Below are 27,164 nucleotides of genomic sequence, written 5' to 3'. Positions count from 1 at the left end.
AATATCAAGCAGTGAGGAAAGCAAGCTACCATGTACTATCCTGTAAATATTAAATGTTTCAAAGTTTCATCTCCTTCCAAACTACAGATTTATATAATCAGAGAATACTTAGTTGTGCCTTGGGAAAACACCCTGTATTTACTTGATTGATTCAAGTTCTGCAGCATGAAAAAACAGAACTTCAACTAGGCTCACTAGTTAGAGAATGTCCAATGTTTCTTTCTGTCACTTGAACATTAGACTGAATTATGATGCCTCAAGTAGAGATTTTTTAAAAAATTATTTGGAATACTTTGACTATACAAACTATCATTCTAGACCACACTGGTAAACCATTCCAGGAACAATTTGCTCAGAGCAGCCAGCACCAGATATTGTTCTCAAGATACAAGAAGGCTGTATAACCTACCACACGGAACGTGGCAGTATAACCTACACCTTAAAGTGTTTAATCCTAATTGTTATAAATTGTTTTTGGGTATAAACCAGAAATAATTTTTCTAGCTTGTTTGACCTGATTTGTGATACTTTTCAAATCTGTAGCTAATAGCTGTACTAATAGCTGTAATTTTGGATAGTACTATGGTATGTGTAAGGATCTCAGGAGATTTATTAATATCAAATATCACCATTGAGGGTCAGATCCAATTAAGTGTTAAATGGAAAACTGGCAAGTTATAAAATGACTTTTAAATATAGTCTTCATTTCATTGTACATGCCATTGTTGTTGAGTATGCTACAGGGATACTTCTGTCAATACGTAAAATGAGGACTACAGAACAAATCCCAACCTCTTGGCTCCCTTTGAGCCATGACTACATGTAAAATGGAAGCAATATGCTGAGAACAAGTTTGTCTTCAATATGTATGCATTTTACACCACAGTTCCTTAGGATTCGTATGTAAGGAAACAAGAACAAAGCTCCTCTCAAACTGCACATTTTGTGGTAGCAGCCACGTGCAGGGAAATAACTCAGATTATCTCACTTGACAAGCAAACAGATAAATGAAAGGGTGGGTTTCCATTTGGGATCAGATGTCTCAGATTATTTTGAGCCTGCTTGCACACATGCTTGTGCAGACCTCTGCCTCCATTTGTCAAAGGAAGGGCTGTGTGTTCTGCACCTGCTTTTGGCTAGTTGTTAGCTCTTACCTCCTAGATCTCCCACTTTCACCTGCACCAGTGACAGGATCACCACGTCAAAGAAACTAGCCGAGTACATGAGGATTAAATTCAACCTGCTTTCCATTTTTTCTGCAAGCACTAGCCAGCAAACATGCATCAATCTTCCAGTAAAGTTATTTTATAAAACTATCTCCTGATTTCAGATCTACAGTACAAGACAGACTCCTGACTTCAGATCTACAGTACAACACAGAAATATAAATAAGAGTCTAACATATAAGCCATCTAAAAAATTAAGTTTGGTTAAGATTTTGGGATTGAACTGTCATTTTCTGAAAGCTAGACTTATTACTGATGCTTTTAATGCTGGAACACTTGTAAAGACACAGAAGGAGTACCCCAAATCAAAAAGGAAACAAAAAGCCTTATTCCTATCAAGTGAAATATCATGAAGATGCTTGAGATATTAAAATGCCTGTCTTCTTATAAGACGACATCCATTTCCATGCCAAACAAATATTGAGTCTTTAATAAGCTTAAAAATTCTAATTAATGCCAGTGATTTATCTTTTTTATTGGAACCTGTAAGAACGCTCATCTGCAAGCCTCCAGTAGGCAATGTGAAAACAGTCTATGGTAAAACATACCAACTTGTCAACACCACACCTCTGTGTTGGTGGTCCACAAGACAGTCTGAGAACTGACAATGGTTTTACCATTCCAGAAGGGCTTGGGATCCACCCATTCATACACCAATTCTCATAGCACAGCCACGCACTGGCAAGTGAATATTTACCTGGTATGTTCAAAACCACGTGCAAATCAAAATTGTGAGAGATTGACACATAAAACATACGTCTTTCAAAATTAATGCAAAAGATCTAATACAGGAGTTTTTAAAAGAATTAACAGAATGAGCAGTGAAGGCTTAAAAAAAAAAAAAAGAACAAAAAAGCCACTCCCAGGGACTAATGGGAACCATACCACCACAGCTCAAAACAGCTGGAAGTGAAGACTAACAAAATGTCAACACGTGACTGCTTTCCATGGCTGGACATCTAGAGGTGACGAAATGACAGCCTCAACAGAACAGCGCCCAAAGTCCGAAGGGGCTCTGGCTGTCCCGCGTTCAGCCATCTTCCCCATCACCGCAGCAGGCGGTCGGGATTCCGCCCAGGCGCACCGAACCCGAGCTGCCGCTGTCCCTTTAAGGCGGACCCCATGACAAGCGGGGAGGAACCGGCCCCCGCGACGGCCGCCCCGCTCCCCCCCGACCGGCCCGGAGCTGGCCGCGCTTCCCCTCCCTCCGCGCCGCCGGTGCACAGACTGACGGTGCCGAGCGCCGCAGGAAACTTTAGCGGGAGGGGACCGCGCCATGCCCCGGCCGCCCCGCCGCCCCCCCGGGGAAGCTCGTCCCTCCCGTCTCCCTTACACAGGACACAAAGGGCCGGCGGCCGGAGGAGGGGCTCCCGAGAGACCTCGACGCGCCCACCCCGTCAAACAGCGGCAGAGCTCTGCCGCCCCCGGGGCGGACAGCACGGGGCTCCCCGCGCCCCCCCCCGCGCCGCAACCCCACAGCCGCCGCAGCCCGCCAGGGGAGAGCGGGACCCGGCAGCCAGACAGCCGCGGCCCCCGGCGGCCTTCCAGCGGCCCCTGGCAGTTTCCTCCGCGCCGCCGGCCGGCAGCTGTCCCTCAGGCACCCGCGGGGAGGCGCCGCGCCTCGGGCAGCGCGGCCCGCCCGGGGGAGAGCGTCGCCGCGGCACGTGTGCCTGGGAAGAGGCAGCGCGGCCCGGGGAGGCGAGCGTCCAGCTGCCGACCGGGGCACGGGGCCCCTCCACCCGGAGAAGGGACCGAGACCGGCCCCCGCCGTGGGGCTGGGGCAAATCACCATAACTCCAACTCCCTCCTTCTTCTCCTCCCCCCGCGCCCAGGCTAACGCGAAGCACGTGAAACTCACAGGAGGAAGCCAAGACGCGCCGCCGACTCCGGCCGAGCTGCTTCAGCGACGCTGGCAGCGGCGGCGACACCACGGTCTGCCGCGCGCCGTCACCGCGACTCCCCTTCCTGCCGCCGCGCCGGCCCCGCCCCCCGCGGGACGGCCCGCCCCCGACGCCCCGCCCGGCGTGGGGGACGAGGCGCTTCTCACGTCTGCTTGCGTATTTCTCCCGGGTGGGGGGGCGGTGCCTGTCCCCGCGGCGGCTCGGGTCGGGACAGGACAGGACAGGACAGGAGGGGCCGGGGCGAAGCGAAGCGAAGCGAGGCCGTCGAGCGGCCGGGGGACGCAGGGAAGAATCTCGGGGTCAGCCTGGCGGGGTCCGGGCGGTGCGACCCCAGGGGGGAGGGAACAAACCGACCTGTCCCCTCGCGGTGCGGGCGGGCTCGTCAGTCTGCCTGCCTTCCGAGCGGCGCCACCCCACCTGGCTGCCGGTCCTGGCTCAGACGCGCCGGGGAAAGTCGCGGCTTCTCCCAGAAAGCCAGTGCTTTCCCCGCGAGTGGGCCAGTGGGGGTGAGCGGTGATCCCCCCTGTGGGCCGGGGCACCTCGGTGCGTTCAGGAGGCCGTGGGCGGCGCCCAGTCAGCTGGCTGCGGTCGCTGTGGCCGCGCCTTGCGGGCAGGAGCCGGTGGGTCCACGTGCTGTGAGTGCCGAGGGGGAGAAGTCCCTCCGGACCGCGAGCGAAGAGGTCACAAGCTGTGACAAGCTAAGTGAGGAAAACGCTCTGCAAAACCTTATCTCTCAGGGGGTTTTAAAGGCGAACAGCGAGGCCCCGGGATGCGGGGGTCTGTACACCCTTTGCCTTGGTGAATAGTAATAGAGCCCGACGGGCACTTGCAGCTCAAATGAGGACAAACACAGGCTTTTGCTAGGATGAGAAAGTTTGCCCCGTCTAGGGCCGAGGGTTGGTGGTTGAGCTGTGACAGCTCCCAGGTAACCCCTGGGAGTTACTGACTCAAGATAATGGGGAGCCAGGGTAAGGCAACCTCAAAGGCTGTGTGCTGAGAACAGCACAGCCAGTTACTCATCATGAAGAATGCAAGTCCGACATGCTGATTGTTGTTGGAAGCTTGTTGAACTCCAGTGTACTTGAATAAGACGATGATTTCAGTGGAATTCATGGCATACAATAGCAAGCTGAAGCTTGGGCATGTCTTACAATGAGATGTATCTTACCACACATACCCACTGCATGTGAACATTGCTTAGCATCTCTGGCTGAGCAGGTTTATGTAGGAGACCTTTAAGAGATCCATCTGCATAGGTCAGCTGGGAGAATTAGGATGCAAATCTGTACTAAATTCCAGGGGCATTGTAATGAAGCATTCGTTTGTTAAGCGGGACTGACGTAATGCTGCTTTAAAATAGAAATACATATTTGATAAGACATGATTCTGACACCTTCAGGTTAAAGTAATACCTTGTTTTATAAGTAGATCTACTGACTTCTTTGTGAAAACAAATTTGGGTAATTGGGCCTGTGATGGATGTTTCAGTATTTCTACAAAGGCTAGGTGTATTATGATAAAGGATTTTCCTTATTCATATAAAATGCAAGACACACAGACTGCGTGAATTAATTCTTTGAAAGCCTATTCACATTTCCCAAATTAAAGCACATCAGTGGATTTTTGGTTTGGTTTTAAATCCCTGGTCCTTTTTCTTCAGAAGGTGAAAATTTGCCTTTGTGGGGGTATAGGACATAGCAAGCAATTAGTGATTAATGTGTCCCAAAGATGTTTTAATTCTTTGATGGCAGGAAATATTAAGCTCTTCAAACAGAAGTGATGACTTACTGGCTCCAGCTGATTTGCAGAGTGATGCCAGCATTTCTTTGTAGAGCTCTTTGTCGTACCAAGTGCTCATGTAAGTTTGTGCCAGACTTCTTTTATGTTATTGATCTGGCTCATGAAACTGAACACTGTAATTGCAAAGGCCTGGTCTAAGGATTTCAGACCTTACCCTGAACAAAGTGATTCAGTGGTGCTTTTGTGAAATGACAAGCTGATATACACATCTGTTGCCTAGGCAGGAGCATGCCAAAGGCCTTGCCCCCACCTTTCATTCTGTCTGGGATGGTGTGGCATACAGAAGGGTGCAGCTTCACAGCCTCTCACTTGCAGTGGGCTACATCCTGTTCTAGCAATGTTTCCCATGCTAGCTGCTCTTATGCAAATTTTTTAATTGGTGTAGATTAATTTATATTCTCAATGCAATCTTTGTAAAGGAAAGTATGGACAAGAATTTGGAGTAGGAGCTCAAAATAGTCCTTAGCATGTGAATGTTCCCTGAAGTAGAAGGTCCTATTTTATGAGAATATTAGGGCCCTACAAAGCCAGTCCTTTTTGTAAGTGCAGAACATCTGACTTACAGGTATAAAAGGAATCAAAGTATTTGAAAAAAGAAAAATTGAAGAATTATAATATCAACTGTTTGAAAAGTAATTGGGAAATAGACCAAACTTGGGGCCTACTAACACGATATTCTTTAAAGTTTCATTTCTGATTTGTACAAGTTTTTTTCTTCAAAATTAGAAAAAAAGATATTAAAATCTCAGCTTTTGGTGAATACCTTTGTATTTAAGTAATTAATTTGAGTAGAATCTGCCAACTCTTTTATTTTTCATTATGGTAAACATAAGGCAATCTACCTTAGACTTCACATTTAATGGCTTTCTAAATAATACTACTGTATTTACCTCCATTTGCTCACATTGCTTTCATTACTTTGAGTGTTGTTTGAATGCTTTTTGACTTTAATATCATTTATATTACTCACCTGGTGATCTCTGTGCCAAGTGATTTCATATTGCTTCACAAAGGCAATTAAAATGAATAAATTAAAATGTGGTTTTTAACTTTTGCCCCCTCCTCTTTTGAAATCCAAGACTAGACTTAGAGTGCCCTTTTCTTTGAATATGAGATTTCCTAGCTTAGAAAAATAAATGACTTTAAACTTTATTTTGTGACTTATGCTGTAGCCTTCTAGTGTGAAGTGCAGAAAATAAACAAACCACATACTAGATCCTGTAAAGTATTAAGCTTCCTGTAAGACTGACTTCACTGAGTTGAAAAAGTACTTCTCATCTTGCATGATTGGGTATCTACTTTTACTTTAATGACTTTCTGATTAAAACCAAAGTATTCTGAATGTTCTTTTTTCATAAAAGATCACTTATTATGTTTTTGTGGGAAATAAAATGGTGTGGGGTTTTCTTTAGCTTGCAAATCCTTTCTTTAAATCTACAGGCTTCTGCATTAGGTCCTAATTCAGCAAGGACATTAACCATTTGGAAGTTAGGTACATGCTAAAGCAAGTACATTTAGACCTTTGATGTGAAAGTGATTTCAAAAGCTTTATTTGGTCTGTGGTTACGATCTCATGATAATGTACTTGGGCTTCCTTATATGTAGGAATAAACTTAATTTAATGTCCTGAGCTCTTGCATTGTGGCAAACATATCTTGAAGATTTTTATTATCCATGTCTGAGCCATGCAGGCAATTGCCACCTGCCTATATAGATACGTGAGAAAGTATTGTTTAAATGTGTCCAAAAAGCTTTTGAATCATGCAGTCCTCTTGCTTATACTTCCATACACAATAATATTGTTACTGGCAAACAGCTATAATAAATACTAAATCATAAAGGTCAGTAGCATATATCTTGATGAATTATTTTAGATAGATAGATACATAGATTGATTGATTTCAGGCTTTGAGCTCTTTGCTTTGAGCACCATTTACTTTATTTTTGCCACAGATACTTATTTCCTTTTTTCTTCTTTTTTAGGCAAAATAAAATGCCACCCTTCCCTTTATTCTCTAGCACGTATAAAAGCACAGACTGCATCAGACACGGGAGAGCTGCGTGGAGATTTTACTTTGCAAATGGAACAGCATGCTGGCAGCATAAAGGGCTTCCTTTAGAAGCCCTCTAGTCTCTAGTGAGATACGTCTTTGAAGAGCTCTTTTGAGGGTAGAAATCAACCCATGATCTCCTTCAGGCTGCAATCTTATTCATCATTATTTCCAAGACTTTTTTCCAAATACTCACCAAGATAAATTCCAATTTAAAAAAGAATCCCAGTGAGCTAGAGATATGTTATATAGATATGTAACACAGCTATAGTTAATGCACTTTTTATACCTCAATATAATGTAAAAACACCTTTACATTGGAGGCTTAATTTTACCCAGACAAATAGAAATATGCCACAAATCTAGTTACCTCAGCTAGCACCCTTAGCAAAACTTTAACTCCTGTATGCAATAAATGGTCTCTGCAGACTGCAGAGGAGGTAAGCTTTTTGGGGTAGTGCTGCTTATATAATGCCTTTCCTATTAACAGATTTTCATCTCTAGCTCTGCCAGGCCAATACTTAAAGAATAAAACAATAAATCATATAAATATTTTGAAGACAAATTATTCATAACACTGTATTACCTAGAGTGATGCCATATTTTACGTACCGTTGAGAATGGTTTCTAATAAGGCATAGCTTCAGAACAGAAAATATTTATTGTTGTATCTGTCTATTTGTGTGTTGCTATCCTACATATACACTAGCCTTTGGATCTTAAAACGTAAGAGAAATCTGACATGGCTGAATATATGTACAAGTGATTACTGATGCCCCAGTGCAGGTAATTCAGTTAGTGGTCATTTATCTGAATGTGCCAACTCAAATAACTGTCCTTGGAAAATTATCTAAACTTCTCCTGAGGCTTTTCATGTGTCAAACCTTACTCTTGCCTCTTTGCCTCTGGGATCTCTACATAAGTCTCATTTCATGTGAAAGGTTTTTTTCATGTGCTTACCATTTTTTTCTTTGTTTTGAGGAAAAGATTGTCTATGGTAATGGTGAAAGGAGACATGCAAAAAATGTTAAGTAGATTTGAGCTCCATCTTCAAATTGTCTCCTAAGAATTTGGTGTAGGAAAACTGGTTTGACATTCATTGTTTGTACTCAATGGCATTAAACAGTGACTGGTGGTAGATCCCAGCTCACCACTAAATTCTGCCATATTTACTAGAGACCTGATGACTAAGCTGCAGATATGGTCTCTAGTGAGATACGTCACTCTAAAAGGTTAATTTTTCCTAGTAAAAGAATACTTGTTTACAGAAAGAGAAGTAACAGTAAACTTTAAAATGCTTTGAGAAAGTCTAGCAGTAGTCCTTTCTTTCTCTCAGAGCCCTTTCTCTCAGAAAGTAGTCCTTTCTGCTTGTTGGAGGGTTGTGCTGCTGCTACATAGTAAGTATTTAAGAAGTACTTCCATTACTCAGTTTCAAGATAAAACTACAAAATAGTCCTAGATTTCAGAAAACTAACCACAGGCACACTCAAAAGAAGGGAGGTCAGGTGTTTTTTGTTACGAAAGCTTGAAAGAAGAACTAGACAGAGGAAATAAAAGAAGATAAAGGGAGAAGGTAGTGATGCGAAATTGTCCTTTGCGTATACATCCCTAATTGACTATACATATAAATTATTGTTTGCCTAGAACAAGACAAAATCTGCCAGCAAAGTCTACTGAACAAACAACAATTGTTTAACTAACTTTTAGAGGCCATTTATTCTATGCTAACATTGGTTTTTAAAGGTCGCTGCGGCCAGGAACACATGAACAGAGAGGCAATTCTTGAAGCCAGAGCAAATCATGCTGTGGCAGCTGTGTATAAATAAGCAGATTTATGTTTTAAAGTGTGGGAAACAAACATTGAAAAATAAGTAATTGAAGAAGTGGCAACATTTAGCCATGATTTATCTAGGGGTAAATTTGCCAGTGTTGTGCCAGGCTTAAAGCACTTTTTTATGGGTTGAGTCATGCATCCACACCTTTTTAAAATCCAGATAGCTGGATTTATCATGGGCTAACTCATGGTGGGTTCCTTACAAACTAATTATTACACACAGGCAATGCAAAATATCACAAAATTTAATATTCTGGACAAGTATGTAGCCTCAGAATGAACATGGGGGGAGATTAATTCAGCCACATAACATGACCAAGAGTGTATGTGCCACAACAAGCAGTGCGATGTGGGACAGATGCCAGTTCTAGCTTTGCTTCACTCAGTAAAATCAATCATCTGTTCAAAATTAATGAAAAAGAATGAAGGTAAGAAAGGCAGTGAAAGAAATGAAATGGTTCTATTTAATATTTGCTTAGTACTTTAGGTTTATTACTGAGTATTTAAATACTAACTAACTGAGCAGTGTAAAGAAGATAAGGCATTTTTTCCCTGTTTCTACCATGTTCCACAGAATCTGGTAAACTCTTCATTTCTGTAAGACTAAAGATATCCAGTTGTGGATATAGAACTAATTAGATAATCTGCCAAACTCACCATAGTATTGCACCTTTATTGAACTGTCAGTCAATAAGACCTTGAATTTTAGGAGAGAAAACTTTCAGTTATTCAAGGAATTAGTGGATGGGACCCATTGGGAAATTGCTGTCAGGTATACAGGAGCAGAACATAGCTGGCAGCTGATGCTTTTCTTAGAGCAGAAGAGTTTTCGATTCCCATGTGTAAGAAATCAGGTAAGGAAGGCAGGAGACCAGCATGGCTGAGTGAGGACCTCCTGGTCAAAGTAAAGTGTAAGAAGAAAATGCACTGGCAGTGGAACCAGGGACATGTATCCTGGGAAGAATATAGGGACACTACATGGATGTGTACAGGTGGGATCAGGAAAGCTATTTGGCAAGGAGTGTGAAGGACAACAAGAAGGGCTTCTACAGGTACCCTGGTCAGAAAGGAAGATTAACAAAAATGTACCCCCCCAAAAAATAAGACAGGACAAGTAACAACTGACATGGAGAAGGCTGAGGTACTAAATTTTTTTTGCCTCATTTTTTACTGGCAATCATTCTTCCTACATCTCTCAAGTCCCTGAAGCTCAAGGCAGGGACTGGGTGAACAAAGTCTCTCCCATCTTAAGAAATGATCAGGTTCAAGACTGCTTGAGGAACCTGAACATATACAAGTCTATGAGACTTGACAAAATGCATCCCAGGGTCCTGAGGAAATGGGCAGACATCGTTGCTAAGCCACCGTCCATCATATTTGAAAAGTCATGGCAGCCAGGTGAAGTCCCCAGTGACTAGAGAAAAGGGCATATCACACCCGTTTTTAAACAGGGTAAAAAGGAGAACCCTGGGAACTATTGACCAGTCAGCTTCACCTCAGCGCCCAGTAAGATAAGGAACAGATCCTCCTGGAAGTTATGTTGAAGTATATGGAAGACAGGGAGGTGATTAGAGACAGTCAGCATGGCTTCACCAAGGACAAATCATGCCAGACCAATCCAGTGGCCTTCTACAATGGAGTGACTGCATCAGTGGATGGACAAGGGAAGAGCTACTGATATATCTACCTGGACTTCTCTAAGGCCTTAGATATGGTCCCCCACAACGTTCTTACCTCTAAATTGGAGGGATACAGATTTGACGGATGGACTGTTAGATGGATAAGGAATTGGCTAGATGGCCACATTCAAAGCCTTACAGTCAACGGCTCAATGTTGAAGTGGAAACCAGTAGTGAGTGGTGTCCCTCAAGGATCCGTACTGGGACCAGTACTGTTTAATATCTTCTTCAACAACATAGACATGGCGATTGAATGCACCCTCAGCAAGTTTGCAGCTGACAGTAAGCTGAGTGGTGCAGTTGACATGCCTGAGGGATGGGATGCCATCCAGAGAGACCTTGACAGGCTTGAGGAGTGGGCCTATGTGAACCTCATGAAATTCAACAAGGCCAAGTGCAGCTGGGTCCTGCAGCTGGGTCAGGGCAATCCCCAATATCAATACAAGCTGGGGGCTGAACGGATTGATAGCAGCCCTGCAGAGAAGGGAACCTGGGGATACTGGTGGATGAGAAATTGGGTATGAGCTGGCAATGTGTTTTTGCAGGCCAGAAAGCCAGTCATATCCTGGTCTGCATAAAAAGAAGCATGGCCAGCAGGGTGAGGGAGGTGATCCTTCCCCTCTACTTGATTCTCCTGAGACTCTACCTGGAGTACTGAGCCCAGCTCTGAGGTTCCCAGTATAAGACAAACATGGACCTGTGGTAGTCGGTCCAGAGGAGGGCCACGAAAAATGGTCAGAGGGCCGGAACACCTCTCCTATGAGGAAAGAGAGTTGGGGTTGTTCAGCCTGGAGGAGAGAAGGCTGCAGGGAGACCTTATTGCAGCCTTTCAATATATAAAGGGAGCTTATAAGAAAGACAGAGAGAGACTTTTTACCAAGGCCTGTAGGGACAGGACAAGGGGCAACTGTTTTAAACTGAGAGAGAGTCAATTTAGATCAGGTATAAGGAAGAAATTTTTTACAATGAGTGTGGTGAGACACTGGAACAGGTTGCCCAGAGAAGTTGTGGATGCCCCATCATTGGAAGTGTTCAAGGTCAAGTTGGAAGGGTCTTTGAGTAACCTGATCTAGTGAAAGATGTCCATGCCCATGGCGGAGGGGTTGGACTAGATGATCTTTGAAGGTCCCTTCCAACCCAAACCATTCTGTGATTCTATGACTCCATGATTCTATGATTTGATTGTTGTAAGACTTGGTTAACTTATTTTCCTTATTCCTCATTAACCCAGAATTTGTTTGTCCCTTAGAGGGCAAAAGAGTCACTAGGAATCATGTCAGAAAGCAGAAGTCTCAAACGATACCCCTTTTCCAGAATGAAGGAGGCAGGATCCCACCAACATGAAATGTTTGAGGATCATGTACAAATTACTCTTTCCTGAAAAGAGAGCAACCAGTTCAGACATCCACTTTCACTCTGACATCTAACAAAGGAACCCATCTATTGCTTGTGGTCTCTAACGAAAGATATCTAACCATTTTTTTCAGACAGATTTACTCCATCTTCTCTAAACAGATCCTTAGAAATGCATTTAGCCCTTAAAACAGGAATACATCTTTCCCTTTCTTGTAATGCATTTACTCATTTTCTGGTTCACTTCCTTTATATCTGATTGATATTTGCTTGCCAGAAGATTCCTTCTGGAAGCACCTCCAACCAGATGAAGAAAACAGCAGGAGAAAGTACTGAGATCTGGCAGATGGCCTTTAGGTTAATGATTAGATATTACTTTGCAGAGGTCATTGTCCCTCAAGTGAGCAATGATCACCTGCGGAGAATGATAGCAAGCCATTGAGTGATTTGGAATATGTTGGGGATGTGACTCCACAGCATGCTACCAAAAAACAATGTTTTCCTGGCTCACATGCAGAAAGCTGAGCAAGTTACGTGAGCCTACTTGAGATTCCGTCATCCATGATGTGCTTATTTCTGTGGTCGGTGAACCCAGGTTTCCAGAAACAGAATCCTTTCTCTTGATCCTGCAACAGAGCAGATAACAAGATACGAGACTATATTTTTACCTTGTTATATGATTCTTCTGAAATAATTGAATATAGGATTGCTATAGGCAACTAAGTTGTTTTTCATCCATTTTAATTTCTAACATTGTGGCAGATGTAGCCATTCATATTATGTATCTGGAGTCCTCTAAATGTAAACAAAAAGGTTTAACTCCATTCTGCAATCCATTTTAACTCTAATGTAAACTTAAACCTGATTATAAGTGGCCTGTTTCCATGGGGAAACACTGGACTAAATATTAACAAAATGCAGTTAGTGCTTTTAATGCCTGTCATGGTCAAAGATGCACGATAGTTTTTCAACCACAATCAAACTGAGGTTTTGGTTTTGTTTTTTTTTAATGACATGAAATCAAGATACCTGTCTCTTGTGAGATACCTATCCTTGTCTTGTAGATTTCAATAGTTTCCCCTCTGTTTTTTCTAGTCCTCCTGGAAATAGTAATGTTTCTTTTTTGTAAGATTTGCTATCAACCTACCTTCCTTGTAGTTTATAAATCAAGAAATTACATCAAATTCATTCATGAGCTGATGAAAAATCTGCTGTATTGTATGAGAATATTCACATGGCAATGAAGACCTGGAACATCTATCCAAACATAACTACCATTTGAAGTACCACGTTACTTCAATTACTTGAATTTCCTTTGGGTTTTGGTGCAAATTCCTAAAAGTGAACGAACAATGCAAATGTGGGAATGTTTCAGCAGTGCTTTTGTATGTAAATATTCTGTGCATTCAGAGCAGATGTTTGTATAAATGCTTGTACTAAATTCCTCAGTCTCTGTGTCAAAATGGTATTTGCTTGCATTCAAACAAACACACATCTTCAGTCAACCTAATGCAGCAGAGATTTAAAGACTTCCATCATGGCAACTACTTATTATGGATGTAAAGTTCAAGCAGGAGCCACAGTTGTACAAGTTAGGTAGACTGCTGATGACAGGCTATAATTGCCTGAGCTGTCAGAACAAGTAACAGCAATTCTTGTAGCTTTGTCTTTTTTTCAAAGGTCGGTCAGAAATACTTGTCACAGTCTTATTAAATATCTTCCATGTCATGAACTGTTTTAGGAGGAACCTAGATGCTTCCTCCACAGCCAGCCAAGTCAGTCCTCTTTTGCTGATTGTATAGTGTTTCTACTGAGGTATTGGAAAGCGTGCTGAGGGATGGGTCTGCCGTGGTTCTGGACTGGTCTGGATGTAGAAGGTACAGTGATACTTGCTCAGAAGCCCCAGGAAAACAGTAGAGGAGACAGAGCTAGACCAATAGTCCTGAGTGCAAAGTTAGTAAAACATGCAAGCTGATCAGTAGAAGAATTTTGTGTGCTTAAGCACATCGTTTGGATCTTATGGAAGCTATTGAGGGGGAGAAAAAAAATACGTGTGAGTGAAAACTGCTGTTAGACTATTTTTCTTGCATTCAGGAGCCAATAGTTAAGCAGAGGTTCAGTGAAACACCTAAGTAGCATCAGTGTCTGTCTTCTGATCAAAGTGTGGTATGGCTGAAGCTTCTTTGTGTTCAAGTGATGCTGTAGTAATAATCTCCAGGTAGGAGGTCTCTTGGGAAGTAGTCTTACCACTGAATATGGCGACAGCACCCCAGCATGTATGTTTGATAGAAAGTTGTGTCATGATCAATTAATTAAAAAAAAAAAAAAAAGATATACTATCCTTTTGAGAAGATTCCCATCTCTGTATCCTTAAGTGTAAAGATAGGCCTTCAGCCCTGATTCCAGCATATAAACATTGGAGAACTGAAAGGTTCAAGATTACTGCCTTTCTTTCCTCCTTTCCTTGTATTTCCTATAGGTTAATTTAGAGGATTTCGTACTCAGCATGTAGATGTTTCAGGTCACCATTTCACTATAGATTTTTTAGGACACCTAACTTTTTCCCACATTATATATGGAGCCCAGGAGGCTAACCCTAATCCTGAGTTTTTAATTCCACTAAGTGAAGTGCTTCACTTAATTGCTAGGTCTTGTCCTAAACCTGTAAAATGTTGCATTTGTACAAGTTATTTTCAGCCAGCCTTCCCTTACTTGAACTTTCCTTCATACCACAGATATAATCACAGTTTTAGGAAAGAAAATATTAGTTCTATTAAACCACAATTTCTAATAGTGGACCTCTTGTTTGGGATGGCAAAGTGACAAAACACTAACACAGCCAGTCTTGTTGTGAACCCCTTGTACTGTAGATCATAAAATGCAGTAGCTATATTTCCATTAAACTCTGTTAACAGCAGGGGTGGGGTTGCATAATTCAGACAACCTACTATTAAACTCTTCATTTTAACCATAGGGGAGAGGGCAGTGGGAAATACAGTGTAGAAGGTTATTCTATTCATAACTGTGAATTAGTATGGCTATTGGTATGGCCTTTGTGTAAGACATAAAAGAGAGGTCTTGCAAGAGAGGTGTTGCCCATAGTATACAATGTGCAGTCTTCATTGAATAAGAAAGCAAATACTCATTTTCTGAAGCAGAATTCCTATTGATAAAATTACTATTTGTTTGATTTCTCAAACAAAACCAAGCCCAAACAAGCCAAAAACAGGTGAAACACGTAAGAACTGAGAAACGCTTTAACATTTTGGAAAATACTCTGAAAAAGTATTTGAAAACTTCTAAGCGGTCCCTGATGGGTGCCCACTTATTTTTTCACTGGAGTTCTGGAAGAGAAAATCTCCTGAAGAACTTGTGTCTGGGTTTTCTGTTTTATTATAATGGATTTTCCTTAAGGTGAAATAAGTAGTTCTGTTCACACATTGCAAAGATTTGAAGTAAGCCTGGTCTCACTCCCTGAAAACACACAAGCATTGCACTTGACATATTAGGCATCCGGACTTATTTCTGCCCACAAGCTTTCCTTGGTAAAGACTCTTAAAATAGAGAGTTTGTGAAAATACGGCTACTTTCAACACTACGAATGCAAATGAAAAGCCACAATTTTGCAGATAACTGTCCAGTTACTTCCATGTCTTTGTCTCCTAGACTGTACTAAAGCTGTCAGTGCTAGCTTCTATTTGTTTTTGCAAAATTTTTTGTTGCTATTTGCTTTTGTGAAATTAAAAGTTGTTAGAAATGTGTCTCATTTCAATGGCATTGCTGTTCCTTGGAAGTTCCTTGGAACATTGTAAGCATTATTTTGTTAAAGAGAAGTGGAATGCTTCATATTTGTTCATGTCCTTTCATGAAAGTAATCTGAAAACTCTTTTAATTAGACAACATTAATAGACTAATGAATGTGCAGGATAAACGGCCAGGCTTTCCTAAAACTTGAAGGAGCTGAAGGGTGGCTGAGGCCAGCTCCAACTTCCGTTAATGAGGACAAGGTCAGCTATGCTCAGCTGAAACAAACTGTCTTGAAAGAAGACATCAATGAGACAAGGGCATTCACTATTACAGGCTTTGGATTGAACTTGTAAGGTTAACAACATATCTAAAATACGTATGCCCACCCTCACTCAGTTTTTGCTATGTCACCACAGGTATAATATGCTGGAGAATTTAATTCCAGAATCCTACTACAAAATTCTGTGTGAATCTATGTGGTTATACTGCTGTGCTATATTGAATTTAAATTATAATTTTTACTTTCTCTGGAAATCAGCTGGACAGATTTGTTCAAGCATCCCTCTGATATCATGGGATGAAGACAGTCAACAAAAAGAAAATCTGTCAGGTTCCAAATGCATTTTTAAACCATATTCTTTACATAATTTTTGGTATTTGTAACTGAAGTGTTGAGCAGAGAGTCCTGATGTTATGTATATCCTACCGACACATCTGTCAGTACAGCCTATTTGACACAAAGTAGTATAAAGATAAAATTATTAGCAAGAACAGTAATTCCTCAATAAAATCATAATGTCTTGGTTGTGAAATCTTTATTCATGTAGAATCATGGAGTGAAAGAGAGCCAAGAAAGCCATCTATTCCATTACACTGCCTCAGAGCAGGGTCACCATGCCTAAAATGCATACTTCTTCATTTGAATACTCCTAAAGATTATAACCAGTATAGTTTCATAAGTAAATACTGTTCAAACATCATGCTTTAATGCTCTGGATTTGACAAAAATTTACAACTGATAAAGGGAACTGTAGTGATTTAGGATGATCCTCACCAGACATAAACTGGCATAACTCCACTGATCTTAATAAATATACTTCACAGTCTACCAGAGGATGATTTGACCTGCCATAGGCAAAGAAAGAAAAACAAATATGAAATTTGAATACTCACAAGCAGCATCTGGCAGAGGCCCAGACAAATAAAAATATAATTTTCAGTTCATTATATTGGATTCTCTTCACTGAAGGGAAAAAATGAAACGACTAACTATTCCTTAAATAATACACATACCGCAAATGGTGCGAACAGTGGCATCCAGATTAGCTGCTGGGGACCCTTGTGGTGCATCCCCAGGTTCCCCTGTGATCACCTAGGCTGGAGACCTGCCTCCAGTGCCACACTTCCCAGTGGTAGATCTTCTTACATCAAAACAAGAATAATGTATGGGAAGTTGTTAACAAAGCTAAGCTTCTAGATCAAAAATCAGGGAGCAATTCCAGGTTGCTTAATGTGCAGATTGCTGTAGAAACATACAGCAATGAAAAGTTAGTATTATTTAAGAAGTTTAGTTATGGGATAAAATCCCTAGCAAAATGTCGTTAAAAGTGATAAAGTCTCAAAATCACATGACTTTTCAAGAGAAGAAAAAAAGAGTTCTGCCATAATCTTTGTCAGCAGAGGAAAATGAACCTTTTGGAGATAATTTGTAACTGCTGCTTATTTTCTAAGGTGTTTTCCTTTTAAATATAATAATTGTTCTATCTGTTCTTTCCATTACCCTCAGACTGAGGTCCCACTCTGAGAAAATGTAGGAGACATATAGGACAATTTCAGGCAGCTTCATCTGCTAGTTAAAACTTTATTTATGTATTTATTTTAATTTATAAGAGGAAAGACTGACTGAAACAGATTTTGTAATCCTTGTCATACTGACAGGCTGCAACACTAATACAATTTCTAATGTACAAGTGTAGGAAGTCAGAGGCTTGACTGTCTGAAAAGAGGAAATACTTAAACAATTGCTAGGTTGCAGTAGCTGACAGGGACAGAAATGGAGAGTAACTTTTCTTATGGGAAAGAAATGAGCTACAGCAAACCTGCACCTCCCTTCTACCTTGACTGAGGCTTGTTCCAAAGGCCCTGAAGTTTGGCCCTATTAGCTAAAGTATGAAAGAAACATAAAGGTAAAGATGACTGCACAAAGAAAGACCACCATTTCTGATTGTTTGCATGGCTAGAAATTATTGTCTATTCTCTACTGTTCAATATACCTACATATATATATTTGGGAGGCTGAATTTGCTAGAAAAGAAGAGAGTCCAAAAAAAGACCATATCATTGCAATGGACATGGATGAAAGTTTCTTTGGCTGGTTAGATTCACTGCAGCATTTAAGAAAAGGAATGTGCCTTGATTAAGGCAATATATTCAATGTGCAAGACTAAAATTCAAACTAGTTAGGACTATGAACTACGATTTATAGCTCTCATGCAACTTAAAAACTGTGAATGTTTCTGCTTTTGGGGCTCTGCCAGTTTCACACAAACAAACAGCTCTGTTAGCCAAGAAGCAACTCCTACTAGGGATTAATATCTGTACAAAAACTTTTGTAGTTTTTTAGGGATTTTCAACTCACAGCAGTTGTGCTTGAGAGTGTATATCTACTGGGGATCTTGCACATTTATTTTTGGAAGGTGTATATTTATCTTCTGTAACTACATCTAGCAGCTATCAGAATATCAAAATAGCCATTATTATCGTATTTCAAAATAAATGATTTTGGAATAAAGTCCTTTTGGTAAATTACTATGACTGTAATACAAATTTATTAATCATTCCATTAACATTTTTGGTTGACAGGATACCAACAGGCAATATTAAAACATGTTCCATTTATTTCATTCATTTTTATATTTTTACATCTCAGGGGCTAGAAGTATGTGGCTGTATTCTATATTGGTGCAGAACTGCAGTGCTAGAGCCTGAACATCATATATACTACTACATATATACTTTCCTTTTTTTCACTCATAGGAGATAGCAAATGAGGCACTAAGACAGCCCTTTGCACATTTTTGACCTCGGCTAGGACATACTGAAAATCACATACTATGCTTCTAGAAGCAGGTTATCTGAATTTGTTTACTAATGATCCAGAGGACAAGGATCCTGTGTTTACCTCTGATGCCTGATAGAGTGGGTTCCTGCTCCTGATCCAAGGGTAAGGGTGACAGTTACAACATGTGGCCTCCCCTTCAGCAAAAGGCATATAGCGGAAATTAAAGCGTCCTAATTGTGCAACCACTAGTAGTGATTTTTCTTTAATGAAAAGTCTTTGTTGGAAATATAGTTCTACTGGAAATATAGTACTCAGTCCTACTTACTCACAGGGATAAAACACAGAATGGTGTTATTCCTTCATAACCTGATGCAGAACAGTGGGGCATGTTCAAAGATCTGCAAAATAACTTAATGTCAGAGGTGTCTATCCACTGTACTCAAAATACATCACATCTCTGTGAACTTCATAAATTTAATCATAACCAGTGTTTTGTAGTGGTCTAATCTGTGTCTACAGGCTAAGAAAAAGAAAATGCAACCTTAGAAAGTATTTTTCTTCATAACTGACTATTCATCACATTTCATGCTAAAATGTATCACTAGTTTTGGAGAATATTTAGAAATATTTGGAAAATGCAGAGATTTTAGTATCCCCCAAAAATGGCCTATGTTCATACTGGCACCAGCATAGTGCTTGTACGAATCCTGATTCTTCTTCCACAGTTAAAACTGAGGGAAGTGGGTTACCTGACTTACAAAGTGTGCCAGCTTTTCCAGGGAAAGCTAATAGGAAAGCTGTATTTTGTAGCTACCTCTCTGAGTGCTTGTAGCTTGTTTCAGGGTGTGGTTAGGCATACTGCCTCAAATCAACAGAATTTTGCCATAGCTGTTTTTACCAGTAATGTATTTTACAGCTTAGATATTATAATAGCAGGCAATTACCAGCTCAGGAGAATATAGCAGGTTAGGAACAACACTACTGTTGTTGGTCTGTCTTGCAGATGTGCATGCCATGGGTTTCCTGTTAATGTAAGGCAGAAGAGAACATGATGATGCATTTAAAATTGGCACTGGCATAGTAATGTGATTCTTGATGCTTTGGAAATTTGTAGCACAACTTAACAAACATTCTGTTAACACCGATTTAAAGGGCAATGTATTCTCAGCTTTAATGATATAATCACAAGGTTATTTGCCTTGGAATATATAAATACCCAGCAGATTTACTTATGTAGGATTTTGGTTCATTTAACAGATTAGGCAGTTGTTCAGTAATTATATTACATAATTTACTACCTGGGGCTTCTAGTTACATAAAAATTTAATTGTTTTTATTTCATATTTGTGTAAGACACTTTTATAGTAGGGACATAACTTTAATAATCTAGACAAATGTTTTGTGTAGCAAACATTTCTTAAGTAATTATGTCTCTGCTATATTGCTGGCATGCTTACACATGAAAAGCAACTGCACATCATGAAAATCTCTGATACCCTCTCAATCTCTGTGATTGAGAGCCAAATTGAACCTTGTCATTGAAACTACCCTGTATAGGCTGATGCTGAAGAGCAAATTAATTGCTCACTTCATCAGTCAATAGACTTTCTCTTGGAGGGGCATAGCCCATGATGGCAACCAGCCAGAGCTTGTGGCCAAAATGAGAAAGTGTGCCCTTAAGATCATGGCAAATATCTCTCCACTGAGCAATCAGGCATCTTTCTTCCTTTCGGAAACTGTCAGTGAGACTCATACTGGCACATTGCTTCAGGCTTAACCATGTGCTCTTATGAACAAAGCACAGATCGTTCAAAAGGGAAGAAAGGAGGAGAAGTAAAGGACACAAAGCATGAAGAATAGTAACACAGAAGAGAAGTGAAGTGATGATAAAAGGTATGGGAAATAGGTAGGAGTGCTTATGGGATATGGATGAAATGGGGAACACAGTGTCGGCTGGCAGTCATGTCAGGAGTTTATTCTCAACATTGTGGAGCTTGTGCTGTTTTGTTTTTCTCCACTTCCTGCACATAAATGTGTAAAGCTGTAGTGCAGTGTCTCTGGTGTGACTAGACTGCAGTGCGAAGCTGCATCACCCCAAGAAGAGGATAAGGAAAAGGTTGTATCACTGATGCCCAATGGGTGCCCATACCCTGGGGAGACGTGGCCAGGATGGTGAGCCTGCCCAGTCACCGGGGGCAGGGACAAGGCCCCTCTCTGACCTCTGCAGGGCACTGCACATTGGATCATACCCTGGGGATTCTGACTTGCAGCACCTCTTCCAGGAAGGGAGAGCAATGCTCTAGGGAGACCATGTTCATATTTTTATCTCTTTCTTTCCCTCTTTCCCCTCATCTCAACCTATTACAAAATAAATGACCTAAGAGAACAAAGCATCCTAAGTGCCATTCTTTTAAGTGCAAGGAATTTGTGCAAGCTGGTTTGTTCATGTTTTAGATCCTGGATGGGATGATGTTGGGATATTGAGGATATTGAAGGATAAAGGCTATTTCCTGTGATGGACATAGAAAATCAGGTGGATGAGAATTTCTATGGAAAGACTTCTGATGCTCTGCATCTCATTGTGTATATCTGTGTGTATATGAATAAATTGTACCTAAAGGAAAAACTTTTTAAAAAATTATTTGGTCGTGTCAATCATTCCAGGGTTGAAGGCTTCTCCTAACAACCTGCAATTGGGTATGCAGCCAGGTATAGCAAGCAAAATATACATTCAGAGAATAAATTATACTCCTGTGTGCAGATGGAGCATTAACTCTAAAACTAGTTAGCTGGCCAACAAAATATGGCAATAGTGTGTTTCACTGTCTGAAAATAGTTATTTTGTTAAATCATTTCATACAAGTCTACCTGCAAGCTTCATAAATTGGCATCAAAAAACTCCCTTTTGGTCAAACAGCGTATGTAGCTGTACTTCCTAGTAATGCACTTTTGCCCAGCCCATACGCAATCACGTACTGCTGAGCATTTTTGTTGTGCATGACCCATTTTAGCTGTTTGGGGCAGAGGAAGCTTTTGCTGTTGGAACAGAGCAGAGGAAGAGGACTTACTTTGAGTGTGGGCAGAGGAAGAGGACGTACTTTGAGTGTGGGCAGACCCATGCTAGAAAGATTATTTGACAGCTTTACTCTTTTGTACCCCATGGAAGCTAGAGGCATCTTTAAGCCTTTTTTTTCTTTCAGTTGCAGTTCATGATATGTTAGAGCACTAACTGCTGAGCGCTCAAAGAATATCAGGAATCTGTTACTTTAAATAGAGGAGGCAAAATAAAATCTTATGCAGAAAGAGAATGAAAACTAAGGAAGTGAGAGGTCAAAGCGCTTTCCTAAGGTCATGCAGCTTCTAGTACTACTGGTAGCATCCACACTTCCTGTATCTTTTAAATCTCACGATAGTATCTTAGTCCCAGGGTCAATCCTGCCTGCTGTTGCTGTCATGACTGCTTGCCTATAGAGTTTCATGGCAGACAATTCTAGCATCTTCATTTTCTAGCCTTGTATTCAGTCCTGTCCTGTCCTGATTCAGTCATCCCTTGAAATTACAGCTGTGGATGAAGCTCATAAATTAACCTTACAGTTATCCACCTCCATTTTAATAATAACAGGAAAATCTTGCTTTGTTTGCAAAATTGAAGTCAATGGAAAATTCCACAGCTAGGAATAAATTAGACCAACAACTACCATTATGAAAAAGATTTAAGGAGAATACAGCTGGACATTATGCTAGTTACAGATGCAATGTGTATGGTATTTCATCAAAATTAAAGTGCTGCAAGGTCAGAGATAAGACTGATTTTTTCTTTTTATGACCTTAAATATTCTTAATTGGTCACTTACAAGACAGTACTGTGCTCAGGCTTCAGCTACTTTCTCTCTCTTTCCCTGAGATGCTGTAAGCACAGTGTCTATTCCCATATCCATAATCAAAATGAGTTATTTTCTGAGAGAGTAAGTGGAACTAATACAGAGGCCTGTAGAAAGCCCATGCCACCACAGCTGAACAAAAATATTTTAGCAAGAGGCCATGTCTACAAAAGAAAAGTCTCCGCAGGGGTTCTTGCTTTATTCACAGCTTGACTGACCTAAAAATAACATATTACTGGATAGAATCACAGCTATATTATTCCCCATGCAGTTTTACCAACAGTTCAAACTAAATTAAAGAAACCATTTAGTTTTCTGAATCTGTTTTCCAGCTCATCTTTCCATCTTCTCTGAATTCTGCTTTATAATCTACCCTCATTTTTTCTGTTTAATTAAGGAAATACTGCTTTATTCCCCACATGTCTGTCTTGATCAGCATGGAATATCAGCAGGAATATCAGCATTTTCCCTTACTTCCAAATCAGAAAGACACTCTTCCATACACACCCTCTCCTGTAGTTCTGTTTCTAGAAATCCACAAGATTTGTCTAGGATCCAGATAAAAGTTCAGTATTTTCCTCATCTCTGACCAGTAACTGAAGAGAGTAGCTGACCATTTCAAAGGGTCATTGGGGTTTATTATAGCATAGACTAGTTTTTTCTGGCCAGATAGGTTTTATTCTATTTTGATTTTTAGGATTGTTTCACTTACTGAAAAGAACACAGCAAGATGACACTGTGCACCCCTTTGTTAAAGGTCAAAATTATTTTGTAGTGAATTAATCTCATGTAGATTTTTGCGCTAGTCAATTCTTTCTGGTTTATTTACTGCTACAATGGTAATGATAGGTAGAAAGAAGTATGTGTATGTGAATTAATGTTCACAAGATTGTTTTTGACAATGTAGTCTCTTGTTTCCAATTTGCATTGTATAATGCTCATCAGTCAGTGTCAGGAACTGTATGTGTGGCAGCAGCATCTTCTGGAACATCAGTTGCCATAGTTAGTTGCTGTACAGTGTATGACGGCTAGTCATCCTCTGTTAGGAAATGGCAAGGCTGCATCATTAGGTTGCAACAACATCCTCACTCATACTAAGGTGTTGGCTATAGAGGGTTCTTATCAACATGCGTAACTAATGAAAAATATATTTTTTTCAGAAGTCCAGAGTTAAGAAAAAATGAGTAAGAGCTTCTAAAGTTTCTGCAGTGCTCACAGCTTTTCTCTCAATGCTGTTTGTGGATGTGTGTTTACTTCCTCTAAAAAAGTTTGTAGGACCTTAAAGAAGACCCCTGAAGAGGAAGGGTATAGACTTTCCCCCAAGATAGCAAAAGACTCATCAGTTTCTGTCAAAATGAAGACCACACTTCTACAGAAGAAACAGGCAGGTTTGGGCAAGACTGGTGGGGAAAGTGTAGAACTTTTTGAGGTTCTGCACAGTAATCTCTGTCTAAACAAGTTGCCAAAAATATGAAAATGCTTGAACTTGGAGGATATAGTGCAGCTATAGCTGTTTGTGTACTATGGACTTTGTATACTATATCAACTCACCTTTCCTTCAAATTACTTCCATTCCTATCTCCAGTGTTGCAAAGTGCTTCTTTTTGGGTAGGGGAAGGAAACATGATGGCATTCCTCCCCAAAACAGCTGCTTCTTGCACCAGAGTGAGGCATCAATCACCAGCAAAAAACCCACAGTGCAATAGCTAGTAATGTTGATGTTTAAATAATCATCACTAAGCATGTGCATTAATTCCTTATGGAGATATATGAAATACATTGCCCCATTTCCTGCTAGTGTTCCACATTCATCCCTTATTTGGTTTTATTTGCAATCTGAATTGCTGTAATTTAGGAGGGGGGGAGAGAGAGAGAGAGAGAGAATGAGGATGAGACTGGAGACTGGAACAGTAATTTCTTATAAAATGCCTGTATAGTATATATTAACTGTATCAAAACTCAGCCTATTATAAGGCTGAAACATGAGCTGAGACCCTGTATGGCCAAGATGCTGTTAAGCTTGACATTTCTAGCACTGCCTAGCACTGGAGTTGGGCTTAATTTGTGACTTGACACTCTGCGTTGGTGAGGGTTAAAGGAGAGGAAGAGCAGTTAAAAAAAAAGGAAGAGGGGGATTGCAGGCAGTTACAGCACATCAAACTGATCAGCTTTTTCTTCAGGTGCTAAGTGTGCAGAAATTTGCTAGAACCAACTCATTGCACCGGTATATGTGGAAATGAGGGAGATATTACATGACTTTTCAGAGGCAGACTTTCAGTCTTGTGAAATTCTTTCTACCAACCCCTCTCTAATTTACAATATTCGTTTACTCTGTCTTATGACTCCAGAGGACAGAGTTGTAGATTTTCCTCTTTGAAACAAGAATCCACAAGCTCTTTCAACATACCCGTGTTGTTTTATTGCACTTACAGTGTTTCCGTTGCTGGTTGTTTTCTGTGGCAGAAATGTACCTCTAACCTCTGTCTCAGCAGTTTATAAGAGTTTCTGCACACTATTAGGGAAACTGAGCTCATCTGTTCTAGCCTCTTTCCCCATAATCACAGTTAGTTTCTATTAGTCTGTTTTTTTTCTTGAGCAGATTAGTAGTTTATTCCTGTTGTGGTTGTTGTGTGTAGCAACGACTAAAACATCAGTGTGTTATCAATATTATTCTCATACCAAATCCAAAACACAGCACTATACCAGCTCTAGGAAGAAAATTAACTCTATCCCAGACAAAACTAGGACAATTCTGCAGGTTGTCTTTAAACAGTTTTGCTTCATTTAAAAACAACTGCTATCAAAAGCAGCCACATCACATTATCCTTTCATAAACTTCTCCATGTAAGCTGAATCGTGTTCCTTCATAATTCACTTCCAGGACACTCCATGCAGGTTCAGGATTCACTCAGCCTGAGTATTATGTTGGATGTGGGTCTTCATTTGTGGCCAGGTACAAAGAATTTGTTTTTCCTTCTCCTGTTGTCAAACATTTAAGCATCCATCCTAAACACATGCATGTTGGACTGCCTTACAAGGATAGACATTTAATTTGAAGAAGGCTGGTGACTAGATAAAGAGAATCTGAATCCTTGAAAGCTGGTTTTCTTACACTACTCCCACTGTTGTTGTATTTTATGTAGGATGTTATAACCAGGCACAGAACCTGGAAGAGACAAGACAGGTTCTAAACCCTTCATGCAAACCTGAGAAACATAGGAATCTTGTTTGTAGTTGCTAGTAGGAGTTGTTTCAGTAAAGCCACACAGTGGATTATAGGACTGTATTAAATATTGCCCACTCTACTATACTGTAATGCAATTAAATATTTCCTGTATTTCGACACATGGTTTACAGGGGAACATGCTATATGATACAGAAACAAATGCTAGATCTCAACTTTATAATATGCAGAAAGCAAATCTGGCATATATTAGAAATAATATACCAAAATATAGCAAAAAGAGCAGAAATTTAGAATTTACACATTAAAGTAGTTGTTTGCAACATGAGAAGATAACATATTACTAAAACCACTCCACACAATGCCAATTTCAAGATATAAAGCTGGTGACCAGCAAGGAATTTAAAAGGCTGTCTTCAACAATGTCACTCTGCTTTAGAAAAAAATATTATAATACAAATATTCCAGTTTTTCCTTCTCAGTGGCAGAGCAATCCCAGAAACTTGTAAGATACCAAGCTCCCAATAGGCACAGAATGTCTGATGAAGAAGAAAAGAAAGCATGTCCTTTCCGAGAACATATGCAAAAGCCTTAAAAATCAGAAAAGCATATTAAATACCAACTGGAATTAAACACGAGCAAGTTTTGAAGTTGAATCATAGCTGTGCTCAGTGAGAAGACTCAGGGATTCAGAGACTTACCAGCAGTTTTCTATTGAAAACTCATACTTGCTCATTTTAGTACAAAAGAAGCTTCTAAACGGAGAAGAGAAACATTTGATCCGGTTCACTCCATTTTAAAGGTAGTGAATGAAGAAAATGAACCTCTTTTACAAGCATGTGAGTCAGTGAAAATGTAATGTCTAAAGCAGCTTGATCCTCTTGTTCTCTCATTGTGTGTCCTCCTGTGCATGCCATCTATACCTGAATTTTTTTCAGATCTTGCTGTTTGTGTCATTTAAGCTCAAAGAAAATTGCTGTTATTTAGCTAATAAAAACATTTAAAAAATGAGGTACTCTGATTTTTATGATTACCTCTTAAGATGCATCAATTCTTATCTAGAAATAAATGGTAAGTTCTGATATTTCTTTCCTTCATTCTTTCAAAGCTCTGATTACAATCACTGTGATTTTCTTTGCAGGACAATCAAGACGTCTGCAGGTCAAGCACAGCAACACAAATTCCTCTCAAAAACACAGACATCAGTCTGAATCTCTTCCCTCTATCCCCTGTACAATCAAAAGGACATGAAGAACAAGCAGGGCTAGATTTATCCAAGGTATTAATTATGCTGTTGTTTTGTCTGCCCTGCCTCCTGGTGCAATAAGTGTACCTGATTACATGTCAGCAGAGTAGCTGTGCAGCCTCTCCCATCCGTGTGAGACAATCCTATATGACAAGTACAAGATATGACAAAAGTCATAGCTTTTTTAAATTTTAACTTTGA

At 40.4% G+C, this 27,164-nt stretch overlaps 1 protein-coding gene across 4 annotated transcripts in view; it reads right to left on the bottom strand.

Moving 5' to 3' along the window:
• Nucleotides 1-3,238, bottom strand: part of PAM (peptidylglycine alpha-amidating monooxygenase) — a 139,447-nt gene extending 136,209 nt beyond the window's left edge. For all 4 annotated transcript variants that reach the window (XM_072860182.1, XM_072860181.1, XM_072860180.1 and 1 more), the window contains exon 1: nucleotides 3,085-3,238. The gene's annotated coding sequence lies outside the window, so the exon portion shown is untranslated. The remainder of the gene's footprint in view (nucleotides 1-3,084) is intronic.
• Nucleotides 3,239-27,164: the final 23,926 nt, after the last annotated feature.

This window comes from Ciconia boyciana, chromosome 4 (genome assembly GCF_034638445.1).
Source record: "Ciconia boyciana chromosome 4, ASM3463844v1, whole genome shotgun sequence".
In the NCBI taxonomy this organism is placed as follows: Eukaryota; Metazoa; Chordata; class Aves; order Ciconiiformes; family Ciconiidae; genus Ciconia; species Ciconia boyciana.
The sequence above is the reverse complement of the archived record's forward strand: the minus strand, read 5'-3'. Positions and strand labels throughout refer to the sequence as shown.